A 22,578-nucleotide genomic window follows, 5' to 3' on the forward strand; every position below is an offset into this window, starting at 1 on the left:
CTGAACACTGGTAGTTCGGTCCGATTCGAATCCCGCGAACGATCTAGCTGCATGGGCGTTTTCGTGGTTTTACTCATGTGTAACGTGTATACGAGCCAGTTTCCCTTAGAAACGAAGGCATCCCTCCTCTTAGGCAGATAGCCCTAGTGTACTTTGTCATAATTAAATGAACCAAAACCTCTTGATGAAACCAGTCTTTCCTTTTATCTCATACCTTCAAAAATGCTTAGCTTCTAAAGACTGCTAAAGGCTCTGATGAAATGGATTGAATTGGATTATTAAGTTACAGCAAAGCAGGACTATCTGCCTAAAAGGAAGGATGCCTTCGTAAAGAAATTTGTAAGGGAAATCAGCTGGCATACACGTTACACATGAGGAAATACACGAAAACGCCCATGCAACCAGCCCGTTTACCGGAATTCGAACCCCGGAGTGAACTACCATTGTTCAGCGACTTTACCGCTCATCCGTTTGCGGGTCTTTATGAAATGGAAGGCGCTAACTTTATTTAAAATGATTGTCAGAAATACCAAGATGTTTCGAAAAGTTGGATGCTTTTTAATATAATTGCAGAATGCCTAAAGAAAAAGAGCAAGAATGAAGCAGAATGCCTGAAGAAAAAGAGAAGAAAAAATAAATTTTTGCGTAAAATTTAGTATTTCTACTTTTTTTAAATTTAAAACTTTTTAATCTTATGATATTTGATTCTTGCGATTTCAAAAATAAAATATTTGACTAAAATATCAGTAACGTTTTAAGAAACCAAATGTAGGATAAAATTGTGTAAAGCAATGGGCACAATGATAAAACTGTTTAAAGCAGTGTATGCAAGTCATCCTAAGTTAAAATGTCGGTTATACATTTCTCTTATTTATATATTTCTTCTCGGAACGGAACATTGAAAGGAGTGTTAACTGTGCTTTACTGTAATTTCTCTTTTAATATATGCAGTTTTCAAATGCACGGTAGTCGGGGCTACAAAGTATTCTTCCGAAAGAAACGCAATTCAAATAAATAAAATCAAATTCTGGAAAATTGATATTATTAAATATATTTAAAATGCTCAATTCGAATGAACAAATAGAAAATTTTAAAATAATTATCTGAAGAGACAATGCAACACTAACAATTAAAACAAAAGTCTAAAGATTTAAAAATTACCTAAAATAGTAACTATGACTAAAAATATAGTATAAAGAAAACTATTTGAAAAAAAAAAAAAAAAAAAAAAAAAAAAAGCAAAATAAAATAAACGTTGCGCCTTTGATTTAAACTACGCAGCTCGAATGAGTAAGTAGAAATTTTTAAAACAGTTATTCGAAAGAAACCGTGCAACTTAAACAATTAAAATGTTCGAAAAAGAAAAAAAATTACTTAAAATAATAACAATTATAATTAAAAATATAATATGAAGAACAAACACTATTTGAAAAAAGGAACGTTTGTGACTTTTTTTCCGCTCACGGGAAAGGAAAATAGGTTGCCATATATTAAGAAGTTGGCCAAGAGAACTAATTTTGGCGCAAACTGAATAAAAAGTGCCAACATAAATTGTTGAATTTCTCCGTAAATTTCGCACCAAATTTTACAAAATTTCATATTTAGGCATAATTTGAGTCGCAGAATCGAAATATGTAAAAACATGGTATGTTATTGCAGAAAAAGTCCGATTTTGTGTCAAAATTCCTATGTTAGAATAGTGCTATATACGTAGCGTATTCGGAAACTAAGTACCGTTTCACTCTAGCGCCGTCGCAGCGCTGTGGTAGGCGTCCCGCGCATGCGCACTAGTCTTTCTTGTTCACTGACTTTCAATTGTCGCCATTTTGGTTGCTCTATGTTGTGTTTTCAGTTTGCTGTGCACATTCAAAATGTTTAAAACAATTAGTTCTCCCGCTGACTGTGAGATTCGTGCAGTGATTAAATTTTTGAACGCGAGGAATGTTAAATCGACCGAAATTTATCGTCAAGTGACAGAAGTTTACGGTGAATACGCGATAAGTGATGGAATGGTGAGAAAGTGGGTAAGAATGTTTAATGCAGGTCGAACAAATGTCCACGCCGAGGCTCGGAGTGGTCGGCCTTCTGTTGTCACCGATGATTTGGTAAGGAAAGTTGATGAAGCAATTCATGAGAACAGACGCTTCACAATGACAACTCTTTCAGAGGCATTTCCACAAATTTCACGTATTGTTTTGTTCGAAATTGTGTCTGACCGCTTGAATTATCGCAAACTGTGTTCCCGATGCGTTCCAAAAATGCTCACTGATGTTCACAAAACAAAGCGACTTGGTAGTGCCCTGACATTTTTCACGCGGTACAGTGATGAGGGAGAAAACGTTTCAAACCAAATTGTGACAGGTAATGAAACTTGGGTGTGTCATTTCACACCAGAATCGAAACAACAATCGATGGAGTGGAGACACACTCATTTTCCGAAAAAACAAAAGTTCAAAGTGACAATGTCATCACAAAAAATTATGTGCACTGTCCTCTGGAATAGGAAAGGCGTTTTGCTTACTGAATTTCTTCCCAGAGGTGAAACCATTAATGCGGCACGATATTGTGAGACTTTAACAAAACTAAGGCGTGCCATTCAAAGCAAACGAATAGGAATGCTCAGTAAAGGAATTGTGTTGCTCCATGACAATGCTCGGCCCCATACTGCTGGTGTCGCTCAATCGTTAATTTGACAGTTTCATCGGGAGCAGTTCGATCACCCGCCGTACAGCCCGGACTTGGCACCGTCCGACTATCACTTGTTCCTGCACATGAAGCGCGATTTTGGTGGCAAGCGCTTTGGATCTGACGATGACACGAAAAATGCTGTGGAGTCGTGGTTATCGAAACTGACGGGAAGTTTCTTTGACGATGGTATACAAAAACTGGTCACCCGCTATGACAAGTGTTTGATCATTGGCGGAAACTATGTTGAAAAATAGTTTAAGACATGTATTTTCATGTAAAAATAAAATTGGATTCGAAAAAATTGTTTTACTATTTTTTTCACAACGGTACTTAGTTTCCGAATACGCCTCGTATAAGTCTAATATATATCCTAAGTTGCGCTTTCGAGACATGAAGAACGCAATTTTAATTTCGTGAATCGGCCCAGTAGAACGGGAGATATCGATCTTGCTTTATCAGTTCACGCACTGCATCAACATTTCATCGACATACAACAAACCGATTTTATCCAACTTTCACGGAATTCGACCTGCAGCTAATGTCGACCAAGATTGAATTCGTTATACCAGTTTTCTACCGTGATGTAGGATGATGCTTTATTGCTATATAAAGAATTAAGTTCATAGTTCATTGAAGCATTCCTGTCTTGATAATCCACGTCAAAATTTATGAAAAATAATCGCACTAAAATATTCACGAGTCTATTCCATTTTTCGCTCGAGATAGATTCTTCAATTTACTGTAAACAACACAAATCACGCTAAAATGGCAAAACTTTCTGAAGAAGTTCTGGCAAAAAATATATTAAACTATCGATTGGAATCGTTTGGGGACACTTAGCAACACTTACTGTAGCCTAGGCCAGAAATATAAATAGCAATTTTCGTAGCCTTTCTTTTTTAACAATGCAGCTAATGTAAAGTGGTTTATTTGCTTTGCATTCAAAAACTCAGTATTTTCGGATAAAAAAGTAAACTATTGTTTTTTGCTGAAATGTTATCTAATGTATTCCTAAATACCTGATAAAACCATAATATTCTGAGATATTTAATTTTCTTCAGCGTAGAGAAACACTGCGCGAATTTGTTAATTTTAAGGGCACTGTAAAAGTTGTATTTGACACATTTAACTGAATATTTTACTTAAAATGTTGTTTAAATAAAGCTTTCAGCTCTGCAATTCATAGAGTCAAACGAGTTTTGAGAATTTTGATCTGCTTCCAAGTAACAAAAAGATCAACTCCGATGTTTACTGCCAACAACTTATGAAACTGAATTAAGCAATCAAAGAGAAAGACCAGGACTGGCAAATGGCAGAGAAACTGTGTTCCACCATGACAATGCCAGGTCTCGCACCTCTTTCGTAACACGTAGGAAATTATTAGAGTTTGGTTGGGAAGTGATGTCTTATCCCCCATATAGCCCCGACCTTGCGCTATCGGACTGGCATTTGTTTTGAAGCTTACAGAACTTCTTGAATGATAAAAATTTCAGTAATAACCATGCAGAGATATTAGGTATTTTTTTGGAAGCAGAAGACTTGAACTAAATGAGAAACGCCTTCGTCGGGAATCGAACCACGGACCTCTGAAATACGCGTCCAGCATGCTGACCGCTACGCTATGAAGGCGGGAGAAATACCTTATAACCATGACCTTAAATCGAACTTGGTTGAGGTTTTTGCCGATAAAGACCAAAAGCTCTATGAGCGCGGAATCTGAAGTTACCATAAAGGAAGCAAAAAATCATTGAACAGAATGGATGTTATCTAATGTATGGACACTTATTTGACTGACTACAGTTCATTTTTTTTTTTTTTTTTTTTTTTCAGTAAGAAACTGAGTTTTACTTTGTAGAGACATTAGGTATATTTTTGGTATCAGGAAAGATGAAAAATAGCAACCGCCTTCGCCGGGAATCGGACCACGGACCTTTGGAATACCGGCCCAGCGTGCAGAACTACTACACCACGAAGGCACGCTAGGAAAGTGGGAGAAATACCTTATATACTCCCCTTTTTAAAGGGAGACTGGGGTTTTTTAGGGGACCCAATCGCCAAATCCTTGGTGTGGAGAATCCTTATCCACAACCCTTTTAGTTCGGGCGCCATTGTAGAGATATTAAGTACTTTGTTTTAAGCTGGTGTGATTAAAAATGAGCAATCGCCTTCGCCGGGAATCGAACCACAGACCTCTGGAATACCGGCCCAGCGTGCAGAACCACTACACCACGAAGGCACGCTAGGAAGCGGGAGAAATACCTTATAACTTCACTCTAAGAAACCTAAATTATTTTCTTGCCAACCCAATATATCAAACTCGCATATAAAATTGCTTCTATTCCGTGAGCAATCTTTTAAAATCAATTCAACTAAACAGCACCCGAAAAGGAGGCAACTTGGCAAAGTTCCGATTCTAAGTTGGACAGAATAATCGACAAGTAGTCAATTGGACCTGAATAAGTCATTCAATTTATTGAAATGTCATATTTCAGTTTTGAGGTTTGCATACTGCACTAAAACTCGGAATCTTAATATTGTTATTAATGTAGGATTTTGATGGATGTCAGTTTTATGTAAAATGAAATAAAAAATATGAAAATGTAAATGTAGCTCACTAAGAAACAAACGACACTTGCCTGTAGCCCTGCTCATTAAAACTTACACAACAGGAGTTTGTGTGCCCCCTTACTTACATGATACGACAAATAAAACAATTCGTATAAATACGTATGAAAGTTCTAAAATTTCATAATATATATAGTAGGAAACATTGGACTAAAAGTGATAAAATAAATATTTATGCTCAGAAATATGTATTCTTAATCGGTTTTAACTTTAGTTTTGATATTATATTCTATATGTGTACTAATTTCGTATATATTAATTTATCACTAAATTCACTTAGTACTTTTTCTGGCAATTTGGATATTTATTACGCTGCTCAAAGATTCTGCGTCTTGTCTTGTATGTGTTTGTCTCTATAATATTTTATAAATTTATCTTTTTATCTTTTTGCGTACATAAATTATTTTCTTTTCTTGCTTTAAACAATTAAAAATGAAAGTAATCAATTTATTGGAACCCATCAAATTCTTTTTCGTTATGTCAGAATTAGATTTGGAATTTTTCTTTTTTTTTATAACAATTTGATCATAACATTCTTTATCAAGTTTTTCCTTAATTTCTAGTTTTTAATGAAGAGATCCCCAAATATCAGGCTCTTGAGAAAACCGGCGAATCATTCACTCGCTCTTTACGCACCCGCTTTCTGACGTCATTCGATCACAGCGACCAATGGCGCGCGTCGTTCAGCGAACCTCTTCATTTGCTGTCTATGTCTGTCACAGAAATTTAACAGAGCTCAGAAACATAAAAGGCCAGAAATAGTTTTCGCGCTCGTTCAGTGTGTCTTCTGCTGTCTTTCGAATATTTGTTCCGAATCGAATGCGTCTGCAGAACGCAAACAAGTTTCTGTTGCAGTTTCGATTAAAGTGTTTGTGACCCAGATGTTCTTTTTCTCGGTTAATAAATAAAAGAAAATATTTTTTATTCTGACCAGGAACACCTTTCTAATCTATTGGAACTGGTAAGTTTAACTCTTATATATAATTTCTAATATCATTTAAGATAAAAAATACATCAGTTTAAATTCGTTTTAAGTATTTAAATAATATTTTAATCAATGTATATTTTATTACAAGATTTCATAAATAATTTTAAAGAATGTTATTTTAAAGCTTTATTTTATAGGAATGTTGTTATGCGGATCTAAGTTAAAGTTTCTACACAACTATTTATAACTACTTTTCAGTATATGCTCATTAAATATGCAATCTCAATTTTTAAAAAATTACCTTATTCTTTCCAGTTTTAATAAAATTAATATTTTTTTGGAAAAACTAGCTTTATTTTTAACATATTTTTATTTTAGTTATGTAAACATGAAACTTTAATTTATTGGACCTTTTTATTTTTATTATTAAATATGTATTGTCTGTATCTAGAGCCAATTCAATTGGTGATGTTAAGTATTTGATAGGACACAACAGTTAATATTCTACTAACAACGTAAATATTCTGCTATGGAACGTAATACACCACGTAAATATTCTGCTATGGAACATAATATACAACGTAAATATTTTGATATGGAAATTAATTTGATAATTATCGTCTTTAAAAAAGGATGTTTTCGTGGAGGACTGTTTGTGGTGAACTGTCTTATATTCACATTACACTTGAAAGAAACGCCAGTTAACTAGTTGCTGGGAATCACGTTTGGGACAAATTGCTAAGAATACAATTGCTCAAATTCCTACTCAGATTTTACTATTTTACTCAGATCTTACTGGAATTAGTCTGAAAAAGCTCTCAGCTAGTTCTAACGTAATTTAAAATTTTAATTGTGCCAGTCCCATTCGCGTACTTTATCAAAGAAGAATTTATAATATTAGAATTTCTAATACATTTTTTAAACCTTATAAGAAACATTTTAAAAACTTATGTGGTGTTTTAGGTTCGAATATCTCCTAAATGTAAAAATGTGTTTAAAGTTTGAATATATCATTGCTCGCTGAAAACGTAATAGCTTCAAAAACAGTTGAATCTTAACTTCGTGGAACAGAGTTGCACATTGTCGATCAGAATTACTAACAGGCATCTTCATATCAGGCTTTCCTCACAAAAAGAATCTTATACTTCAAAAAGGAAAAAATCTACACTGCTTGTTCGAAAATGAAACGTGTTTGAGAAGAATATCAGTACTCAGAATGCATCTTTTATTTCGTCGCTATATTTAAGAGTAGCAAAATTAGGCTTAAATGAGAGATTAATAATTGAAAGTTATTTACCATAAAGAAAACGCTCAGTATGTCTATCCTTCTCTTGAAGACACGGGTTTGTATGTTTCTCCATATTTTCTAATACACGTTTCAACATGTCTTTGTAAGTACTACTGACTTCCGTCGTGAAACTTTCTGAAAATCCTGAGTAATTAGTGGTATAATATTTGATGCTACAACGGTGCAATTAACATTAAAATTCTACATTTTTGCTTATATTTGTATGCATTATGATTTTACCTAGAACGCTAATACCTAGAATGCTGTAACTAATTAAAATATAGAATGCTCCACTGAAATATCCTGTCTAATATTGTGAAGCACAAGTATTTTGCAAGCAGACAAAGGAACTTCGAAGTTAGAAGATTATAAAAGCCTCCTTTAACAACAAAACCGGGCAATTCAGTAGAATTAATTATCAAATTTTCCAAGTCTACTGAACTAAATGCTTAGCCAGGACTCTGAAGATTGACTGGCATTTTAAATGCTGAAAGGATTAACAACGGAAGCTTGAACTGAGTTGATTTCAGTTGAAGCTTCCGTTGTAGCATCTGAAAGCCTAATATACAAATTTGATAGCTTGGTACTCAGCCATGCAACGAATAAACTGGAAATTTACATGTAGAGGAGCTATGATTTCATTTAAGCCATAGACATTTCGAATTTCAATCCTGTTCTTAAAAGATATTTGAGAAATTGTGCAAGCAATATACTAGCAATATGGAGGAAGTTTAGAGTTCGTTTTTATTTATTGCCGACGTTAATATGAAACATGAACAATATAAATACTGTTTAAATAATGAAAGAATTTAGGTAACAAAATATGAAATACACATTTTTAAAGATAGTCTGTAATTTAATCACAGTAAGAAACTGAAAGAAAACTGGCAACAATAAAAAATCAAAACCACTACAAAAAGATTTTAATATTTAAGGGATCGGCTGAACGATAGTCGCAAAGAAATTCGTCTGCTGGGTTTCCCCTCTGAATCAGCATTACAGCCTTTGGGAACATATGATGTGCAGAAAATAAATGTGCAGAAATTTATAATTTTAAATTTACAAGCACTGCAGCCTTTGGGAACATATAATCTGCAGAAAATAAATGTTCAGAAATTTATAATTTTAAATTTACACGGTAACTTAGACTGTGCGAAAGCATCATGTAACAGTTTTAGTCATAGTGTATTTAAAATAATTCATCGAATTTCATAAAAAAAAATTGAAAAAAATCTGCACTAATATAGCATTATCTAGCAGGAATTTCACTATAAGCAGCTACGAGAATTTACGCGACATCGACGCCGCTAGACTTCTAACTGCATAATGGGAAGAGGAAATCCTAAATGGATGTTACCGAACAGTGCTATGTGTTGAACAGGAAAACGGTTTTACAGGCGCTGTTTCTTTGAAATGCAGTAAAAAACCGGATTTGATGAGAGGAAACTTCATTTATATAAGATCCTTTTAAGGATTGGGTAGTACGGATTTTAAGGCTAACTGTAGTGAATATTGTATTAATCTTATACATTAAATTAATTACACAATGAAAATTGTAATTAATTTTATAATCCAAATAATGCCATCCTAAAAAGTAATTAAGTTTATAAAAAAATGTGTTTTAAGCGGGAATTAGTTTATTTAGCCACCATGTAGTTCATTCATAAAATTATTAATATTAGTAATATTCATAAAACTATTTAATTACCTATATGGGATCTTAAATCTGTAGAAGAGTAATTTTTGATCAATAGAAAGTTATATGCAAGAGGGAAACAAAAAATTCAGACTTTGTAAATTATTATTTCTGGAATAATCAATTGGTTTAGATAATGCAGTGTAATATATAAGTAGAATATGTAAAGAGAACGAATTTTAAATTAAGTATAATGAGATGTTAATAAAGGAAATCACCATTCTCTACAGGAAAATTGTTTTCAATTCGGTACAAAATAATTTTATCGTTTTAAAATCACGAACTTATAAAAAATTCAGAAGATATTAATTAGAAGGGGATATTAAAAATTGATCGGTTGAAGGATTTTCTAAAAAGAATCTTATTTTTTATCGAAGAAAAATAATTTTAAATGAAGTCTGTCGAAAATCTGTATAGCTTTGCAATTAGCAGAAAGGGACACACGGACGCCATTTAAACTTTTCATGCTATCAGATTCTGTAAATCTCCACTGAAGCCAAATCTGTATCCAGTTCAGCTAAAATTTCAGTTATTGAGGCTAATAATTCCTGTTTTCAGTATTTCGTTTCAATTGTTCCAACAGTTTCCTCAAAATTTTGTTCTTTTCCCTTTTGAGGGGTAAAAAAACCACCACAAAAAAATCTGAAATGTTTCAGATTTTAAATTACGTCCAAAGGGGCATTTTTTTAACGTTTTGTGTGTTACCTTTATTAAATATCATGTTCTTTGCACTTAAACCATAAAATTCAGTTTCAGTTCAATAGAAATGTCAGATAATAATTTTAAAATAAGCATATCTTTAGAATTTCCGATACACAGCTCCGCGCGCTGGAGATAAAAAACTTTTTTTTCCCTCCCATAGAGTGTTGCCATTGCTCGCTTTGAAATCCTTGATTTTGGTTAGCAAAAATACGTTAAAGTTTTACAAAATATGAAATCGATAATAAAACAAATTCCAAATTTCAAATTTGGTCTTCCACATGCCCATATTCGTAGGAGGATTACCTCCCAAGGCGCGTTTTTTTTTTTTTTTTTTTTTTTTTTTTTTTTTGTAAACATTTTGTTTGTTACCTTTATTTATTAAATATCATGTTCTTCGCACTTAAACCATAAATTTAAGTTCAATATCAATGTCGCAAAATAATTTTAAAATCAGCCTATCTTTAGAATTTCCGATACACAGTTCCTCGCACTGGAGATAGAAAGGTTCCCTCCCCCCTTCCGCAAAGTGTTGCCATTGCTCGCTTTGAAATCGTTGAGTTTGTTAATCAAAAATTCGTTAAAATTTACAAAATAGGAAATCGATCATAAAACAAATTCCAAATTTCATAATTGGTCTTCCACATGCCCATATTCGTAGGAAGATTACGTCATTCAAAATTCGATGGCTCTATGTACCGTTGTTTTATCACAGTGCGAGAAATATACGTACATTTATGCATATTTTTCCTTATTTAATTTCTTCAAATATAATGCAAGACTCTAACATTTGGTGGCAACAGTTTGAAAAGTGAACCGACATTTATAAGAGTCCGAACCAAATGCCAAAACGAAAGTAATAATCTTTCGGAACTCAAATCCCTTTGGACTAAAAACGGCGCTGTATAGCTTTAGAATTATGCGCCAGTCCTGGAAATTTATTAAACTTTTATTTGGCCACTAATAAACATATAAGGAATTTTCTTCTTCCTTGCCGCGTGGATCCGTGGTGCAGTTAAAAGCACTCCCAACTAGCAGTCGGTGTTACATTTTAAGAGGAATACACTGCTACTAAAAGCAAGAAACTTAAGTGCTAAATTATTTTATAAGCCTACAAACTACAAAACAGACGATAATTGAAGCTATTACAATCATAGAAAAACAAATACCCTTACATCTTCAAAATTTGTACTCTTTCGGCAATTTTGCAATATTTTGCTTTATTTAGAAGTAAACAGTGTAACTGTCTTCGGTATCTCGACCGATATATCTCAGCATTTCAATTGGAAATTTTGCAATATTTTGCTTTATTTAGAAGTAAACAGTGTAACTGTCTTCGGTATCTCGACCGATATATCTCAGCATTTCAAAATAGACATTGAAAAAGTATTTCTAAACAGTAATGGCAATTATATTCACAAAATCTGAAAGATTTCAGATTTTATATTACGCACAAAAGGGCGTTTTTTAACGCCAAAGAATAGAATATAGAAAAAAAGAATGAAATAGTATAATAGGAAAAATACAAAAAATATCTTTTAAACAAAAACTGAGTTTTGTGTGTGATCTTTATTTATTAAATAGTGTGTGTGTGTGTGCGTATTATGGCAAAGCCTCGAGGGCTATCTGCCTAAGAGGAGGGATGCCTTCGTGGAGGACTTTCTAAGGGAAACTGGCTCGTATACACGTTACACATGGGGAAAACCACGAAAACACCCATGCAGCTAGCCCGTTCGCGGGATTCGAACCTCGGACCGAACTACCAGTGTTCAGCGACTTTACCGCTCGGCCGCTGGTGGGCCTATTTATTAAATAGTTTCTTCGCACTTAAACCATAAAATTCAATTCACCAATATGACAAAATAATTTAAAAAGAGAATATTTGTATAATTTCCGATACACAGTCTCGCGCGCTGGAGATAAAAATGTTTCTTTTTATTTTTGTTTCCGTACAGTGTTGCCATTCCTCGCTTTGAAATCGTTGAGTTTTTCTAATCAAAAACTCATAAATGCTTTACAAAATATGAAATAGATAATAAAGATAATAAAACAAATTCCAAATTTGGGCTTGCAGATGCCCATAATCGAATGGAGGACTAAGTTATTCAAAATTTGATATCTTTAGGTACCGTTGTTTATTCACATTGTGAGAAATATAAATATATTCATGCAGATTATTCCCTATTTAATTTCTTTAAATATAGTGCAGTGGTCTAATATTTGATTGCAGCAGTTTGAAAGGTGAAACGGTACAAAACGCCAAAACGAAATTACTAGTCCTTCTGAGCTAACGACCTTTGGGCTAATAATATCATTAGAATAATAAATAGTTATAATAAATTATGTTTAATAAATAAAGGTAACACACAAAACGTTAAAAAAACGCCCTGTTAGGAGTAATATAAAATATGAAAGCTTCGAGTTTTTTTTTTTTTTTTTTTTTATATATATATATATATATATATATAATTTTTTTCCATTTCGGAATTTTACTAATTCTTGTTATATCATCTGATAAAAATCTTCTTTACTCCCATGAGAAGAATGGGCTTACCACCGTTAAGAACTTTTTTTCCATTTTATACTTATATTTATTCCATTTATTCTATTTTATAATCCCCTGTTTATAAAATGAGAAAACGAAGAAACGACAGTGTCCTTCAAATGGCTATATGCTTTGAATCTGCTGTCTCAAATTGCATTTTTTAAACATTTTCGCTTTTACGAAACCCTCCAGTACAACGAAACGATCTAATAACCAACTTATGCTTCGCGTAGGATAAAAAAAAAATGTAAGTATACACTCATTTGTTTTATTTCGAAACGCTTTATTTTATTCCACTTTGTATACATTAGCTCTCTCTTTTTCTGCCTGTATGCTGTTACATTAGTATGAACACTTTACCGAGCTCGGACAACGATTACTCTTTAAAAAAGATCCGATACTTTAATCTCTGTGCGGAGATCACGACACGCATTTTAATAGTAGATGAGAGTATGGCCGTTATGTCCTTGAAGCGCCTATTTTAAAGTAAGAGACTGCATCAGAGTGGACTGACAGCTCTGTTGACTAGAATGGTTTAGTTTATTTGACTACAGTAAAGCACTCGAGAGTTATCTGCCTAAAGGGAAAGACGTGTTCGTAGAGGAATCCTAAGGAAATCTGACTCCACGAAACTGACTAACACGAAATAATTACCACTTATATTCGACTCAGTATATAATAATTATATACTGAGTCGAATATAATAATATTATTTATATACTGAGTCGAATATAATAATATTGTTTATATATTGAGTCAAATATAAATTGATATAAATCTATTACAGAATGCATTATCGAATATAAATCGATTATAGAATGCATTATATTGGTACAAGTATTATTATTAACGAATTTCTGCAATATTTAACGACGTTTTTGGTTATACCTGAGGAATACTATGCTCGTTAAAAATATTATATGCGCGTTATTATAAACGTTCAGGTGTTAATGCACATGGCTCTTTTATAGCGTTTTTATTCAGGTTTAAAATGGAAAAGCACTTTCCAAGACTACTTCATAATTTAAATTCATGATAGTAAATCAAGTATTTTCATCCTGGTCTTTCACGAATTGATAAAAGTATTTGATAAAGTAACAAATTCATAAATTTCCTTTTTCTGGCTACCTCAAATCTCATAGTAGAAGAATGCAGTTCGTTATTAAAAAGGAAAAGTACTGTTTATTACTATACGTCTCGGTTAAGATGAAGGTAGCTATGTTAACATTAATTTTTGTTAGCAGTTCAAATAATGGAAATATTATTTTAATGATTTACTTCAAAATGTAAGGCAATGGAAAATTTTTCATATTCCCTAAACTAAAACTCTTTATAGTTTCCCCTACTTACGTAACACAACATAAAACATAAAATTTTACTCCAAAGGGGCTTTTGTCCTTGGGAGACTCGTTTTCGTTTTGCGATTTTGCGTCGAATCACTCTGGATGCTCGTTTCACTTTTCAAACTGTTGCCACCAAATATTATCGCCCTGTATTATATTTAAAGAAATTAAATAATGAAGTAAAAATAAATAATTAAATAATAAATGATGAAATAAGAAATTAAATAATAATCTGTATAAATGTATGTATGTTTCTGTCATTGGGCAAATTTTGAATAACGTACGTCTCCTCCTGAATACGGGCATCTGGAAGCCTTAATTTGGAATTTGAAATTTGTTTTATTACCCATTTCATATTTTGTCAGACATTAAACAATTTTTGATTAACATACTCAGTGATTTCAAAGTGAGGAATGGCAGCACTGTACGGGAAAAAAACGTTTTTATCTCCAGGGCGTGAGACTGTGTATCGGAAATTTTAAAGATATGCTCATTTAAAAATTATTTTGCGATATTTCTGTCGAACTGGATTGTATGGTTTAAGTGCGAAGAACTTGATATTTAATAAATAAAAGTAACCCATAAAACGTTAAAAAAACGCTCCTTTGGGGGTAATGTAAAATCTGAAAATTTTCCGATTTTTTTCCTAATGTATTTATTGGCACAATCCGCAGAAATAATTAGAATACAGTATAGGGGTACTCGAATAAAGAATTACCGTGATTAAAAAAATAAATTGTGCAATATAAGAAGAAATATTTCTTCAGTATGTAATAAAATTCTAACATATTTTAACTTGTATGAAAGTTAAATCGAATATTGATTATCTGATGAAAACTTAAGGTTTATCAGTACAGTAATCCATTGCCCATAGATAGTATATTTTAATTACATCAAAAACAAGCAAATTAAGAAAGCTTGGGTTTTAGAAACAGTTTGTTCTTGAAATAAGTGTATAGTCACATATAAATATTGTAATAAGAGAATTAAATAAATTATCATATTACATGAAATTATGCTAGGCGGAGTTAATCAAAATTTTTGAAACTTGGCATTGCATTTTCTCCAATGGACAGAAACCAACTAGAACTGATATATTAACTGGATAAAACGAAAATTTTCTTATGATGGACACCTGAAAAAATTTAAGTCAAATGACGATGTTTTGGATCGCTGCTTTGGATATTTATTTAACCTTGATGCGCAAGAAACTTAGCAATAATTATCTCATATGGTTGACTGGAAATGGACTCGCACGCAAAAATTTCTCCGTTTTAGGGTTTTTCCCAATAATTTCCGGCGCACACAGCTGGTGATGACGCATTGCGAAATTTTTATGGTACATAAAAACTTAAATGTTTGCATATCATAAAATGACAAAATTATACCTGTGAAAATGAAGGCATTTACGAGTATTTGAAGTATTTTTAAAAGGGACTTGAAATGTCCATTCAATTGAGACTTTTGACAACCTAAAAAAGATTTTGGGAGGAGAAATGAAAATTAACTATTTGTAATTGTAATTGTTCGATCGCTTTGAGGGAAAATCTCAACAAAATATTTTAGTATTAGTACATTTTGGTTTTACATTCACTACTCGTGGCTGATGTATTTAATCTTTTCAAAAATATCTCAGCGAAGTTAGGACCCTGTTTTGCTTTTATGAAATAAACAAAACCTTAAAAACAACTGATGTTTAGCTATAATTCAGAATTAATGTTTTAACTTTCAAGAATATTTTACAAAGCAGAGCATGAGCATTATCAAGTAAAGCATCTTCTTGTTTAACAATTTTCTTTTGATGGTCTAGATGAATAATTTGAAAAAATGGAATTTATTTCTTTGAGAAGTTTGTTACACTTGTACGACACAAACGTTTTTGAAATTTTTTTTAAAAATTCTCAAAAATATTACTATATAAAAAGTATTTAAAAATTCTTAATTAAAATTTGTAGATAAAAAAATCTAAAAGCTTTCTGATTTTATATTACGCCCAAAGGAATGTGTTTTTTACGTTTCGTGTGCTATTTTTATTTATTAAATATCATGTTCTTCACACTTAAACCATAACATTAAATTCAACAGCAGTATCCCAAAATCATTTAAAAAGAGCATATCTGTAGAATTTCCAGTACAGAGTCTCGCGCGCTGGAGATAAAAATATTTTTCTTTTTCGTACAGTGTTGCCTTTTATCCCTATGAAGTCGCTGAGTTTGTTAATAAAATAATTCTTTAAAGTTTTAAAAAATATCAAATAAATAATAAAACAAATTCTAGATTCCAAATTTGAGCTTACAGATCTCCATATTCGAGTGGAGGACTATGTTATTCAATATTTGATGTCTCTAGGCACCGTTAGTTTTTTTCACAATGCGAGAAACATACACACATTCATGCAGATTCTTCATTAGTTAACCTTCTTTAAATATGATGCAGGGTTCTAATATTTGGTGGCAACAATTTGAAAAGTGAAACGACGTTTATGGCGAACCAACGCAAAATGCCAAAACGAAGTTAATAACCCTTCTGGGAAAATTGCCCCTTTGGGCTAAAATGCTTGCCAAGTTGGAATTGAAAAGCATTTATTTATTCATCCTTAAACCCAACGCTTAAAAAGGCAGTTTTAACAATAGTACCTTGAATACACATATAATGCGAAATATTTTGATATTTTTGAGGTTATTGTGTTAAAGAATTTCGAGCGAGTGCATTTAGTCATCAATATATGAATGAAGTAAGTGTTTATTTCCGTCAACACTTTAAATCTAGATGTTTTTGTGAATGTAAGATTGCCATTGCTATAATTGCTAATAATAGGTGTACTTTCTTGCCTAAAAAAACTAGGGTTTGTAGGCAAGTTTTTTAAACTTTAATGAGGGGTTACAGATGAGGAAGCATTTCAGACTATATCTGAGCATCATAACAACGTTAGTTAAATAGTTTCATATCCTGTTGGTACTATTCACGGTATCTGATTACACAAACTTGAGATGCTGTGTGTTATGAAGTACAGCATTTCGTGTAAAATGCGTTGCCTTAACCTACCCATGTGTGACGGTGGCCCACTAAATTGAGAGTTGTGGTTTGACAAGGAATTTATTTGGGTCTTTGTTTCTGGTATCACGACTTTTTTATTAGAATGAAAAAACTGTGTATTTGCAATCCGTAACTATTCGAAGTTCGGCACGACATAAAAGATTTCGCCATCTTCAATCAAGCCCCGTCATGTGCAAAATATGTTCCCAGTTTGACCTGAGGAGACATTTGTTTTTTTGTTAAAACAAATTGACCTACAAAAAGACAATAAATTTTTTAAGATATGTGTTTGATGATATTGTTCATTTATTTTTTTAATGCAGTTCGGGAAAGGCAGGATTTATAAAATATTTTTGTCTCGCCTATGTTCGCTGTGTACTTGCTTTGTATTCCTGATATTTCTTTAATGAAACATTAACTTTATTGCTTTGATTTCAGTGTTTTTTTAACAATAATTGGTAATAAATAATAAATTTGATGAAACTAGTAGAACTTCAATTTTTCTCTAGAAATTTTTATTATGGCCTTCAGGTTATTGTTTAATTTTTATCTTGTAAACCAGTGTTATGTTTTTAAATAAGCCTAAATTTTTTTAAAAATTCTAAAAGCTTTTGCATATTTTCAATAGTATATACGATTTACCTTTGTATTTCATAAAATTTAACCAAATTAATTTTCAAAATTTTGCTTTAACATGATTATTCTTCAATTTCAATTTTCCGATAACCTGTTTTTATGATCCAATTCTTTATTGGGAGGAAAAAAAACTCCTTTGCAAAAAGTTTTTTTTGTATAACTCTAAAATATATGTAGATTTTAAGTATGTAATAGAAATATGCAATTTTTTAACCTATTTTGATAAACAAATTATGCAGTAAGACAGTTAATAGTTAACTGTGTGTAACTCAGTGACAGATTTTAAGATGAGTTAAAAGGGCCTTCACCTTCCAACTTCTCTTCACCTACCAATATTCTACTCTAGGAATTATGCTTCTTAATCAATTATTTACTTACAAGTTCTATTAGTCATTTCCAAGACTTGATTACTATTTTAATCTCTCTCAAAAACATTTTTGAACTATTTCAGATTTTATATTACGCCCAAAGGAGCTTGCTTTTTTTAACATTTCGTGTGCTATCTTTATTTATTAAATATAAAGTTCTTTGAACGTAAACCATAAAATTCAATTCAACATCAATATCGCAAAATAATTTTAAAATGAGCATATCTTTAGAATTTCCGACACACAGTCTCGCGCGCTGGAGATGAAAATGTTTTTTTTTTTTTCGCACAGTGTTGCCATTGCTACCTTTGAAATCGCTGAGTTCGTTAATCAAAAATTCGCTAAAGTGTTACAAAATATGAAATCGATAACAAAACAAATTCCAAACTCTGAGTTAGAGCTTCCAGATGCCTATATTCGGTGAAGGATTACGTTATTCAAAACGTGATGGCTCAAGGTAAAGTTGTTTTATCACAACGTTAGAAATATATATACATTTATGCAAATTCTTCATTATTTATTTTCCTTAAATATAATACAAGGCTGTAATATTTGGCTGCAACAATTTAAAAGTGATTCGCCTTTTATAGTGAATCATCGCAAAATGCCAAAATGAAATTAATTGCTCTTCTGGGCAACTTGCCCCTTTGGACTAATAAAATCCAAGAATTACGAATCTTTTGGTTATAATTATCGAATGATTCATAGAGTTTGAATGATGCATTTTAATATAAATGTATTAAACAGAACGTGTGAGAGTATGTGAGATGAAATTTTAAAACAAAATGTAGCTTACTTTCATTACTCAACATTCACTCTCCTGAAAACTGAGTTACTTTCATTACTCAACATTCACTCTCCTGAAAACTGAGTTACTTTCATTACTCAACATTCACTCTCCTGAAAACTGAGTTACTTTTCAGTGATCATTGCATAAACAAGAGCTGAACTATATTTTTTCTATTTCTTCGTAAAAGTAAAAATTTTCTTCTGATTTCACACGTTACCATAAAAAAATGTTAATTAAGGCCTTTGGGAAAACGAATTTTCGTAGAATGAGCATAAACAAATAGGTGAATAGCAGTAGTCAATTACAAGCACCTCTATAAATTTCTGAGAAACACTATAAATTTAAGTTAAGTTATGCTTCTGTAAAATTTCGTTCCGTTCTTACTCAAAAGACGATAAGAATATAATTGGTGTGTGTGTGGGAGGGGAGGGTTGTTAATTTTCTTAAAAAATAGGTTTGTTAGATGTGTACGATAAGAAAACAGTTAATAAATAGCAAGATATTATCATTAAATTTTACTGTCAGTGTTTCTTTTAGATCTTTTAGATTTTTGAAATCTTTTATTTCCATCGCCCCCCCCCACATATGATTTTTGAGAGATAAATTAATGTTCACAAACCAATAACAAAAACGTAAGCAGCATATCCATTAAATTATACTGAAAGATAGATAGAAGAAAAGGTAACATGGCGCGCATGAGCAGACATGCGTCATCGAAACATCTTGAGCTGCTTCTATAACAGATATGATGCACGTGATGCAATTTTGAGTCAGAGGAAATCAGCTTACAACTATTTTTAATAATAACTAGCAGCAGTATATTTGGAACTTGAATGAACGGAGCATGTCAAGCCAAGCATCCGGAAGTGACCGGCGGTGACAAAATAGGCTTATTAAGATTAAATAATCCATGCGAAACGGTTCATCACTGTTACGCACTGGATCCAAAAATTTATGAATAATGCACTTGAAATCATGCTTAGCGAGTTACTATATGCCAAGGTCTGAGAAAGATACACGTTTTCCTGATAGAAGAGTATTTATAAAGTAGACAAACAACAGTCTGTATTTTTTTACATAAGATTTGTGTTGTTCAACATTTCGTTTCAAACTTGAAATCATTTTCTTTTGAAAGATTATATCTGAAAATTATCTACCTATCACAGAAAAATATCGTAAATTATAAAAAAAACAATAATATCACTGATAATGTTTTTATCAGTGATATTATTGTGTAATAATAATAATTTACGATATAAATATCAGTAATTTACGATATAAATATCGTAAATTATAAAACACAGTGATATAACTGATAATGTTTTTAGCACAGAATATTATTTTTTGCTTCATTTGTTTTACTTATAAGGTATTTTTCCCACTTCCCTAGCGTGCCTTTGTGGTGTAACGGTAGCACGCTGGGCCGGTATTCCAGAGGTCCGTGGTTCGATTCCTGGCGAAGGCGTTTCTGCTTCCAATTAACCTAATGACTCTACAAACTGACTTATAGTTTCTTAAGAGAATCCTTCTTGTTTGAATATAATAGTTCTAGAGGATATCGACAAAATAAAAAAAAAAAAAAAAAAAGGTCGAAACGAAGTGTAGAGTATTACCTTACAACATTTTTTTCTCTACATTTTTCTACATCAATGTAGATCTAAAATGTTTATCAGGAATTTATATTCGGAGAACGTATTCATAGAGTCTATATGCTGACAGGTTTAATTATAATTTTTCTGCTTTCATTCTGATATTTAATCAGTCTGTTAATTTTAATATGTAGTTTTCATAGATTTTTGATTCTGTATTGCTTTTTAATCGAATTTTAAAACTTCCTCTTTATCATAAAATCATGACAATATTTAATGTTTCCTAACTATTCTGCATAAGATATTTAGTTTGTGTATGTAATGGCAGGGGAGAAAGCTGGAAATAAAGAGGTAAAAAAGCTTACTTTTGAGCATTTTTTTTAAAACTTGTTTGGCAATATACAATGAAGTGCTATTAGTATAGTTAATAAATTAACCTGGCTAGAACTGTACTTGATTTAAGAAAAATAATGGATATTACTTAGTGGATTTTACCCTAGCTAATTTTAGAATTTTTCCTCATCAATTAAAATTTTTTTCTCCAGATAATTTTGTTTTTATGTTATTAAGTACTCAGTTTTTTTCGAAAACTTTTGCGTAATGCTAATAGCTTTTAAATTCCGCGTTACCTAATCTCGGCTTTCATGTGTATTCAAATTGCACGAATTACCGTTTACTTTGTAAACAGCTTCCCTACACGTGTTTCCCATTTGCGTGCAATAACATTTAAATCTCAGTTACGTCGCGAATGTCTTGGTGCATTGGAATCATTTATAAGTTCCGGTCTAATTGACATTCGTGTTTAAGGTAATGTCATAGCAACAAATCTGTACAGAAAAACCTTTTTCTTTCTCAACGCACAATGTACACCTTGACACACATCCTTTTTGTGAAGTTTTAAAGATAAATTTAGTTACACCCTAAATTATATAAAGTTGTGTTCCAAATTACATCAACTTTAATTTCCTCAAATTTTTAGACTAAAATTATTGCTATATATGACATATTTAACAAAATTAAAAACAAACTTCCTTGATCATGTCTATTAGAATATGTATTTAACATTGCCTCACATGTGAAAAAAATGCTAAAGCTCTGAGATGTACTTTAAAGCCTTACATATATAGGGTTAGCATGAAAGTAATTAAAATTTTTAGTGTAAAATAAAATTCAGTTTTTTTCTATACAAAAATGAGCTTTAATCAGTCAAATACTTTTCATTCTGTTCGATGACCCTTTGCCATCTTTCTGGTAACTTCCTGTTTCCTCCTCATAAAACTTCTGGTCCTTATCAGCACAATTCTCAACCAAGTGTGATTTGAGATCATTCCTTATTACTGAAATTTTTGCCATTTAAGAAGTTTTGCAAGCTGTGAAGTAAATAATAATCCGTTGGTGCAATGTCGGGGCTATATGGGGGTATATTGCTTCCCAAACAAACTCTAGAAATTCAGTACGTGTTGATAAAGATGTACGAGGCCTCGCATTGTCCTAGTGGAACCCGATTCCTTTGCCATTTGAAAATTCTGGACTTTAGCTGTTGGCAGTAAAAATTTGAGTTGATCATTTGGTTGTTCGGAAGCAGCTCAAAATACACACCTTTATAACCCCAGCAAACTGACAAAGTAATCTTTTTCTGATGTAATTTAACTTTCGATATCATTTGTTCGGATTCATCATGTTAGGGGCATTATCTTTTTCGATTAATGTAGATGATCCATTTTTCATCACCAATGATAATTCGTTTAAAAAAAGGATGACTGCATTACGTTTGAAATGCGTATCGCAAATATTGATTCGTTGTGTTCAATGAACGTCTTTCAATTCATGCGGAAAACAAATATCTAGCTTCTTAACGAATTCGAGACATTTTATGGGATTATCAATTGTTTTGTGTGATACATTTAACAATTTTGCGATATCTCGCACTGTTATACGATGATTCGATTCAATTGTGGCTTTAATTTTGTCATTCACAACTTCAGAAGGTTGCATAGAACGTTTCAAGTGAAATCTTCGGCTGAAAAATCTCCAGAATGAATTTTTTAAATCAATCCAGACACATGCGTTCTGTTAAGCAATCAACAATTAACATTTCACGTATCTCTCTGTGTGTCTCAGCCGCTTTCTTGCCTTTATAAAAATAAAGTAAAATATGTCGAAAATGTTAAAACTGACCGTAAATTAACAACTTCAAACGAAAATACGCAGAATTTGTTTCCATAGCTGCCTAAAGTCGTCAGCTGCCAAATTTCAGGAGAAAGAAAATTATAAGATTGACAGAAGTATAACAAAACGAAATTACGCTATCTCTTTGTGCAAACCGAAATTACTTTCTTTCCAATCC

At 32.0% G+C, this 22,578-nt stretch overlaps 1 protein-coding gene across 1 annotated transcript in view; it reads left to right on the forward strand.

Annotated features, from left to right (window-relative positions):
* Nucleotides 1-6,050: 6,050 nt before the first annotated feature.
* LOC118184263 (very long chain fatty acid elongase AAEL008004-like) overlaps nt 6,051-22,578 on the forward strand; it is a 75,186-nt gene continuing 58,658 nt past the window's right edge. The window contains exon 1 of the mRNA XM_035353916.2: nt 6,051-6,274. The gene's annotated coding sequence lies outside the window, so the exon portion shown is untranslated. The remainder of the gene's footprint in view (nt 6,275-22,578) is intronic.

This window comes from Stegodyphus dumicola, chromosome 12 (genome assembly GCF_044657685.1).
Source record: "Stegodyphus dumicola isolate Sdum_Otavi_A_Nest chromosome 12, ASM4465768v1".
Lineage (NCBI taxonomy): Eukaryota > Metazoa > Arthropoda > Arachnida > Araneae > Eresidae > Stegodyphus > Stegodyphus dumicola.